We start from the raw sequence: 10220 nt of genomic DNA on the forward strand, positions 1-10220 counted from the left end.
AAAGGCAGAATCCAATTTGCCAGGCCTTTTATAGCTTTTATTCATAGTAGGAGAGAAAGGAAAAAGTTTTTTTTATAAAAAGCCAAATAAACAAAAGTCAATGATTAACTTTAGAAAAACATAATTACTCCTGCCATTTTATGGCCTTCTTATAAAAAGCTTTTACTTTTGGTTAATGTTTCCCAAATGTGCTGTCAGTGATACAGATGGTCACTTTATCTACAGCTTGCCTGTGTCTTTGGTAACTCAGAATCTGTGAATCCTTTAACAAGTTGGAGATAAGCTGTAAAAATATTTAGTAACTTCACTGAAACACCAAGCTATGAACCTCAGCTTCCAGACAGGAAGAAACCCCAGTTAGTCTGACATAGGTTACCTAGTTTGGTGTTTAAGCCCATGTGCTAACAGGCTTTGCAAAGCCCAAGCGATTTGGAGAATATACTTCACTTTCAAAACAACTGGGGCATATAAAACCAGGTTTTTGAATGTGTTCACTGAACTATCAAAAGGCAGCAAGAGACTTCGTGGGATCACAGTATCTTGCGTAGAGGTCTAATCTGAACTATAAATCAACTGGATTTAAGTACTAAGGTGACTAAGAGTACTAAAATGACCCTAGTTTAATATCTAAATACCCTTGCTAATCTAGCTAGGAACCCAGCACTTACTGCAAGAAAATCAATGCAAATTCTGGAAATGCAACTTTCCTTGAGTGTTATCGATCAGATAATACCTTAGTACTTTTTAGATTAGCCTATTTCTACTCAGGATCACTTGGTTGTGTTGTTTTGGGTTTGTTTGCTTACTCGCTTGCTTTTTTGGTGGGGGGGAGGACTTTTTGAGACACCTCTCTGCAGCCACATCTATAGGGTTGTTTTCCAGTTCCCAGTAGAGCTTCTCCATAGTGAAAGCTTCTCTCACTATGAGACTGCCAACATGGGAGCAGCCACAAACCCCAAGAAAGGATTTCCAGCCCTCCCATCTGTGGGCCTCAGGAAGTCTACCAGCAACAGGCATCCTCAGCAGGCAGAGCCAGAAACCAGGGACCTTGAAGAAGTACCTTGTTCACTATCTTCTGTTACCCATGCCCTATGGACCAGGGACAAGTGATCTCTATTAGGCCTGTATAGTCCTCTAACAATCTTCCTTTTTCAAGGGAAAGCCAACATTCACTCAAGCCTTCCCCAGAGATGATGTTCCCTAAATTGTATATTACTCTTCTTGTTGCCATTCAGACTCATCACATTTTGTGCTTCCTCAGCAATGCTGTTGTCATGATTTGACATAACAGCCTTTTCTGGTAAGAGAGATGGGGCTGTAAAGATGGCTCCTGTAAGAAGCTGCTTGAAACTCTCCCCAGCTCTGAGCCAGACCCACTGCTGGGGCTGAGCCAATTAGATGCCTCCACGATCACTTTTTAAGAAGAAGACAGAAGAAGCAGCTTCCTCCTGTTCCTTCTTCTTGTTTCTGGCCACCTTCTTTTCTGGCTAGTGATGGTGCAAGGAGTTGGGAGAGAGAAGCGACCATGCGGACCCCAAGGTCAGTGAGGGAAGAGAGGAGGAGGTGTGCTGGAGCAGAGATTCCCCTGCATCCTGTGGAGAGGACTGGTGAAGCTGAGATTTGTTTGCATTTCATTAAAGACCCCGCATCAGGGGCAGTGATTCTCTTTGTTAAAGACCTCATGCCAGGGACAGTGAGTATGGCCAGAGGAGGCTGTGTCCCGTGTGAGGGACCCCATATTCACAGAAGCTGTAACTGTGGGGAAGAACCCATGCCAAAGAAGTTTATTAAAACTATGCCCAGAAGAGGCAATGTCCTGAGAGAGGGATTCAATATCTGCAGCAGTTGCAACCATGGCGAAGAACCCACGCCAGTGATGTTCACTAAGGACTGCGTCCCGTGAAAGGGACCCTGTATCGGCAGAAGTCGCAGCTGCTGGGAGCAACCCACACCAGAGAAGTTCATTAAGGACTGTGTCCCAAGGGAGGGACCTCATATCGGAGCAGGGGAAGAATGCCAGGAGGCGTCCTCATCTGAGCAGAGAGAAGTGGCAGAGCCCATCTGTGAGAGACTGACCACATCCCCCACTCCCTGCCTCTCTGAGCCATTGAGAAGGGAGGAGGTAGAGATATCGGGAGCAGTGAGCTGGGCCCAGGAAGAAAGGAGAGATGGGGGAGGGAGATCTTAAAGTGCTGCTTGTAATTTTCTCATCATCCTTTTTACTTTTGTTCTGTTCTGTTTCTTCTAGGCAGTAGAATAAACTTTCCTACTTTCTCCTCTCAGTCGAATATTGGAGTCTGTTTTGCCCAGAACCATAATTGGCAGTGAGCCCTCCTTGCCCTTGTCTCGATCCACAACAACCTTGCTTATCTTTTTACTCCCATCTCAATGGGGCCTCCGCCAACCTAATGAGGGTGGGGTTGAATGGGGGACATCGAGAGAGAGACTGTCATGGTGCTTCATTGCTGGCTGGGCAAAACCACAACAGCTGTCCACATCTGACAATAATGGAAACCTTATCAATGATCACCATCTGCAACTTTCCTGTTGTACCACATTTTGCTGTACCTCTTTTCTAGCAACATTAGCCCACATTGACTCATGTTCCAGTTGTGACCTTTCTAGTAGTACTGCTGTTTGTTCAGCTGTTCCTTTTTTGTCTGTACATCTGGTTCTAGGGTGGATCACACTTACTTCAGAACATTTTTCCAATTTTTTATGATCATTCAGAATTGTATTTCTTCAAAGGACTCTCAACTTGGCAATGCACACAAACCCGTTCTTAGATAGGTTTTCTCTTCCTACATCCAGATCATTTGGGATACAGTAAGACCCAGGACTAATATCTCTTAAAATGATCCCTCTTCTTTACTGAGAATCATGGAGTCTGTTTTTTAAGTAATTATGTGCCTCATGTGATGCTTGTCCAGCTCATTGCTCCTTGATTTGTCAGTGAGACTGTCATATGGTGAAATGTTGAAAGGTTTTGGGGGTTATTATTTCATCTGCGGTCTCTCAGAGCAAAGAATTGTGGGGTTTATTACTCTAATATGATTTCTTCTCCTCCAGTAGAGAACAGGGACTATGCTGACTATTCACTTTAACTCTTTTATTTTCTCTTCCATGCTGTCAAGTTAATTACACAAACATGGGACCCTGTACTTTTTAGGGTACTAAAACAGGGCTGGCTGATCCAAAATTCCCTTTTAATACGCAGATGTTATTTTTTTTCTCTCCTTTTTAGTGGTCTGGTGCCTTCCTCAGGGGCAGCCCTGATAGGTGTCACCTCTGCTCCTCACTCCAACATGTGGCTGCCACCTGCACGTGCACAGCCCCGAAACCCCGAGGGGTGCCTGCGTGACCCAGGTGTCCTCAAGAAATGGGATACTTGAAGATATCTGGAGAGGAGAGAAGGATGTCACTTCATTTCATATAGAGAGTGCATTTGCACCTGCATTTAAGCAGGTGTGCATTCATTGTGGTGAGCTGCAAATGTAGCAGGGAGAGTCTCACTGAATCATGCTGCAAATTTTCAGCCTGATTTCTAAGTTCTTTTTCATTGCAAACCAAAATGAAATACTTGATATCATACCTGAGGAGTAATACAAAAATTACACTGCATCATTCTTGCCACTGCCTTAACATGAGAGAAAAACAGCATTACAACAGTGGGGAGACACTGTTCTCCACACACAGCATACTGTCATGGACGGATTTGGTCCCATTGAACAGGTGCATGAGAGATAAAGACACAGACTCATTTCCATCAGCCTTAGTACCACAGCAGGCTTTCTGCAGGATGGCCTGGCTCTGAGTTGGGAGTCATTTCCGTAGCCTGACAGAGTGATGGCAGGTCTGGTGATGGATGCTCTCCATCCTTGGATGAGCTTGGAGCATTTCTTGGGTTGGCCCTTCAGGCTGGTCTAGAAAGCTGAGAAGAGCATGGAGACAGTTCGTGCCACAGGATAGGAGGAAACAGCAGCCAACTGGAAAAGGGAAGTATCTCAAGCCTTTTCAAGAAATATAACACCCCAGTAAGGGCAGCAAGGCAGCAGTTCCTGGGTTTGGGTGGTAGAAGAGCAACTGGGAGTTAAAACCAGGTCTCAATCAAATACGTTATATGTGATGGCGGCCAGCCTGCTTGTCAGCTGACCACCATTACAGTTCAAAGGCTGCAGGTACCCTGGCATGATAACACAGCCTTGTCCTCCTCCAGTGTGCCACTCCACCTTTGGGTCTGCAGTGTGAGCTGTGGCTCCTCGCTCCTACCTAACATTCCCAGTCTGGTTGTCCCCAGGGCCCAAGATGTCTGACATCTGCCTAAATAGCTGCTTACCCACATTCATCTGTACCCTGGCTGGCTCTGTGAGAGACGTTTTCTGCCTCATCACTCATGCTGTTGGCTGAGTTGTGCTATGAAGCTAGGACTGCAATAACAGAGAATTGCATTTAGGTCATGCCTCAATAAGAAAGCACTGTGTTGCATATTTGGCACCACACACCCTTAAAATTGCTTAAAATACCATTATCAGGCCATTTTTTTTCCAGGCAGGAGTGCTGCTTAAGCTCTCTGCTGCACTTTGTCATTCTGCCTAGTGCATAATAGACAGACATAAGCATTACTTGGAGAACAATTTGCAGAAAGGGTCTCTGAAGGGCTGTGGGTGCACAGCACCAGGGCTGCCTGGCCTGGAGCATCCCCAGGGAGTACAAGCTGTTGTGGGTCAGCCACCTCCCTGCCTGCACAGGGCTGCACTGCTCCACTCTCTGCCACTCTTCTGCCCTATGCTAAATAAGAGTGTCTCACATCAGTTAAATACCTGGTAAATCCTTGCTCTGAGGACTCCCCGTGAAGTATCTTTGTGGAGGTGGTAGACAGGGCGGGGGTGGCTTCAAGCCCTTCCGCACGTCACCCTGGTACAGCAGCAGTGCTTGGAGAGTAGCGCCTCAGCTGCACCTGGACATTGCTGGGGGGGCAATCTCAGGTCCCGTCCCTCTTCCTCATGCTTCAAACTAGGGGCTGGGCAAATAGTCCTTTTAATCCCCTGAGCAGCCTTTTTCCCACATGACTAACTCTTCTGCATGCCTGACATCCGCCTTTTCTCGGATGAAAGCCCTCCTGCCAGTGCTGGGACTGGGGTGCTGGCTTACCAGCTACCCTCAGCCTATACCACGGGACCTTTCCCCATGCCAGGAGTCCTCCTACAAGAGGGGGCTTTTGTGACACCCTTGTGCCTGTTTTTTTGAGGTAGGAAGAAGAGGTGGTGAGGAGGACTGATGCCTCTGCTCCTCTGCAGGCAAACACAGCCTGTCCTGCTCAACCTTTGAGCCACCTGGGACCAGCTCCTGTGCAGAAGGCACGTACCAGCAGGCAGCCTCAGCTCAAGCATCAGCAGCTTGGGCTTTGCTGGCTCTTGCTCTGCAGGAATGAGACAGGACAGATCAGCTGCTGGTTAGATTAGTTCCCCGTTGTCCAGTAAGAATGGAGGTTGAGGCAGTGAGTGCAGAGCACAGAGACTCCTCATCCACTCCCCTACACTCAGGATGCCCATCTCAGAGGAGAAGAGCCAGAGGGGTTGGTCTGTCACCCAGCTTGCACATGTGGCCATGGCCGTGTCCCAGTGACCTATGAGAGCAGGGAGAGGTTTGCACCCCACTGGCCTGAGGCTGGGGCTAGTGCCTTGGATGACTACTCCATATCCCTCTATAACCTCCTGTTTCAAGGCAGACTGCTTGACTCCCTGGATTTCAGACTTAAAGAGAAGTTGTCACCTCTGCACTGCTTCTATGTGCTCCAAGGAAAGTGTAGACTGGTGGTTGTTCCCGAAGGCAAAGCATGTTCAGCATCTCCAAGGAGGAAGGTGCCTAATGGGCAGGGGCAAGCCCCAGACCTGAAGACAACATCAGGAGCTCTCTAAAGATGGTATCAGTTGCCTGAAGCATCAGGAAATGAAAGTGGTTTTGTAAGGTTTAGGAGAAACCTTTCAAGTTGAATTATTTTTCAGGAAGGTGTATGAGTGTACAAACTGTCAGGTTAAATTAGGATACCATGAAGTGTAATTGATGAAGTGTCAAAATCAAGACCATATGTTAAGGCAGAGGAGAGAGAACCACTCAGGGCCACAATGTTTCATATTCCTAACACCTTGTCTGTTACAGAAAGCCACCTTGCCCCAACAATGAAGGGACTGCTACCGAACCTGTGAAACACAGCTTTTCATCTAGGTACCTCTGTTTCTCATCTCAGTTTTGCTAAGACAGGAGCGAGTGGTCCCAGTTTAGTTTACAGTGACCATGTGTCTGCATATCAGTATCTACAATGTCGTCTAGATACAATATCATGCAGAACATTAGTCCAAAGTCTAACATTTCTGTTGGTCTGCAGCTGAAAAAAGCTACACAATGTAATTTGTAGTAATTAGAATCTAAATGATAGGAGAGAGGCAGAAGCTGATAGAGAGATAATGCCAGAACGCTCCCATCATTTCTCAAAATTAAGTGCTTTCTAGTTTGCCATTGCTATAGCTAGTAAGATGCTTTGATAGCTTCAGATGGACACCTCAGGGAACAGGAAACAGTAGGAAGGAAGAGGACCAGCAAAAATCAAAGTTTTCTTTGTGATCCTCAGTCAATTTCATTTCCCCTTGAACCTGCTGACGTTACTGAGAACAAAGGTGAATCCATGCTATAAATGTGGAATTACTCTGCCACAGAATGTGTTATGCTAAGTGCATCCGCGGTGCTTAATGTATTCACAAAACTGAAAACACTGGCACATTTGTGCCTGCAAGTGTGTATCACTCTTCACTGTCAATGTGCTTTAGCTTTATGTGATCTGAAATCTAGCAAGTTCAGTCCATCAAATTAGGCATATCTAACAGTGCAAATTTTTCATTAGCAACTGCCTGGTAGCCGAGAAGGCTGCGGTGTCACTCCATTGCACACATCTCTCTGACACGCCACATTAAAAGGAAAGAAAAACCATGAGAGGCCAAAAGGAACTGTTCACAGAAAATCAAGCACAGATTGCTCATTGCTAATGGATTGTGGACAGTTGGTCAATGCATTTTCTGTAAGAAAGTTGGCGCCTTTAAAACAGCTCATTTCATGAGTCACAGGTTACTGCACCGATGCACTGGACCAAATTTCTGAGGGCATCTGAGGCGTGTTTTTGAGAGTATCTAGAAACACAGACTCCCACTTTTCACTGGGAGTTTTTTAAGTCTTTGTTACATTTCTGCCCTAAGCTTTAAAGTAATTTCTTTTGATTTTCCACATGTGGAAGGTTACACATGAAAAGTTCTTTCTGTCATGATGTGATAACATCCTTGGTTGGCAAAACTCATTGCCCGGTTCTTGGAACCAAATTACCAAATCAGAAGCTCTTGTGCTAATACTGTGATTTGTATTAATTTGGAAACTATTTCATTCTCTCAGTGATGGAGGAACAAGACTCGAAGCCCGCCCTGAGACTCCCTGTGCCCACTTCACCCTTCTGTTTTGAGAACAGCAGAAACAGTGAACTGGTTTCAGTTATGTCTTCCCTCCAAACGCAAAACAAAGGCGTCCCTTTACGAAGGCGTAGCGGGAAAGGTTTCTTCATGAAACCTTCTGCATGGCAGAAGAAAGTCTCATACGTGGACAGATAAATAGAAGCAATAATCTGCAAAAGGCCCATGCAGTCATCCCTGTAGGCTCTTCAGCACCAGCAGAGCCCTGGGGAAATACTAGGGCCAGTTGTGGGTACTAGACTTCAAGGTGAGTAAATAGAGAGATGTTTAGGGGTGAGTATCCCAGACAGACTCTCTTAAGAGTTTATACACTGTCATGGAAGAGAAGAGGCAAGTGCTGACATGACAGAACAAACTTCAGTCTAGTTTTTTCCAACACAGGGTAAGCATCATCTTGCAGGACAGAGTGATTAGCATTCCCTAAAGCAAGTGGCTCTAGTAAGGACTTCAGCATTTGCTCACAGTTTGCAATCTTCCATAAATATCGATAAGACTACTAATTTGACTTACAAAACTAGCCTGCGTTTCATAAAATGCCAAAGGTTGTGCACCACCAATGCAGTCCCTAATTTAAGGCACCACAGTTCACAGCATTCTCCAGCACTCCAAATGTGTAGCTAAAGACTGACAGCATAAACAACTTACTCATGCATGATTTGTGCTCGTTCTAGCTGGACACCAATACTCTCTCTCTCTCTAAAGTAAGCTGAAGAGAACTGTAATGACCTTCCTGATATGTTGACTCGCTCGCTGGGGATGTGGAGCTAGAGATAAACATTGTAGATTTTCTTCAAACGGAACTTCTGTGGCTTTATTGCTTCATTTAATTGAATTTGCTTTTCTCCTCGCTTTTCTCAAATGCAGCTCCTGAAAATGAAACAGTTCAGTCTCGGGTACACCACGCTCCTTTGTCGAAATCCATTGGCATTGCACAAATGTAACTGAAAGCAGAACCAATTCATTGTTTTACAAAGTAGTTTACAGTACAGTCTAGATCGCTTGTTACTCACTTTCCTGTTTATTATCAGGTCCTTTGATGCCAGGTGGGTTAGAGACTAAAACCATTGAAAATTACACCAAACATCTGGGCCAGATCCTCAAGGGATATAAATTGTCATTATATCACTTGCAGGCTCTGGAGGACAGTCCTTACCAAATCAAAGTGCTCTTTGTTTTCTAATATGGTCCTGCCACAAAAAGAGACAAGAAAAGAGATTTATTCCTTCTGTAGCTCTGTGCCCTTGATTAACCTAGTTTGTGGTACATATTTCAGCAACTGACGCTGACTTCAAAGCGTTGCTAAGTGTAATACCTGCCTGCTCATGTATCACTTGCTTCTCTCAAGCCATTTTCTGACAGCAGAGAGGCAAGCAAGATGCATGCTCTAGATGTATCCCATATCATCGTTAGCAGAAAATTATGCCAAACTGCTGTAAAGTAATTATACGGCTAAAAGGTGAGCTGGGAGCAAGTCAGTGATTAAATACTCACTGCCACAGTCACTCCACACGACACAATGTTTTGTCCAGAGACTTTCAATCTATTTTCAAATTGCTGGCCGGTGCCATGGGCTGAATTGAACCTTCACTGAGGCCTTGAGAAGTATGCTCAGATATGCTTGGCCCTTTTTCATTCCAAGTGAATTGTCTTGCTGTACTGCATAGTACAATACAGGATACCAGTAACTCTTAATTGTTAGCTCGAGGTTAGAATTGTTAGCTCGAGGTTGCTCTTGCACTGCCAAGATAGTCTTACTGAAATCTTCTACAGGTTCTCAACAGAGGTGCTGCAGTTACAGCAATCCATTGTGCTCATGCTGCAACGTAGCTATCAGTCATACAAAGAATGGGAAAACATGAAGGTTTAGAAATTATGGGATCTGAATTACCTCAATAAAAACTCTGCCTGAGTGAAAGACCTTGGAGCAATGACTGAGGAAGCGATAACAACACTGTACTCTGCATCTTCCCTACAAATGATCCTAAGCGCCAGTAAGCTTAATCTTTGATATTCCTGTGAGAAATACATCTCCATGTTGTGGACAACAATTGTGAAGCAGTGAAGGCATTATCACTAATAACATTAACTCTTTTCCAGGTTGAAGCAGAACACCCTCTGGAATACAGAGAAGATGTAGTCCGTGTCCAGGGTAAACTCACCAACAGGACATCAAAGACAAGCGCAACAGATGAGACCACATGACGAAAATGACCAACGAATTTCATAGTTTTAATTTGCATTTGGCTCTTCTCTCCTCACCTCCCCTAGGCTTGGGCTTCCATGACTAGGCTTCCCCCCTTCACCTTGCTTCCTCCCTTATCCACTTCGTTCATCCCCTTCTGCTCACCCTATACCCCAAGATCCAGCACTGAGTCAAATGGACAGACAAAAGTGCTCAGTACAGCCTAAATGTTGAAGGACTTGTACCCTGAAACACAAGAAATCTTTGTACCAATCAGGACACTGGATGGTCCTTTACAAGTAGCTTTTACCTTGTGTTACCCTGCTCCTGTTGGTGAGGAGCCTGGCAGAATAACCCTAATAAGTGAATGAGTTTTGTAATATTGCCCCAAACATGACACTGCAAACAGGATGGCTAATGGTCAAATCCAGCTTCCAGTGATGTGGGCAGCTATTTGGTGACTGCAGAGACCATCTTTTACTTCAGCACACTTCCATTCTTTGTGTACAGCTACCCACACATACAAC

Source organism: Colius striatus, chromosome 1, assembly GCF_028858725.1.
Source record: "Colius striatus isolate bColStr4 chromosome 1, bColStr4.1.hap1, whole genome shotgun sequence".
NCBI lineage: Eukaryota > Metazoa > Chordata > Aves > Coliiformes > Coliidae > Colius > Colius striatus.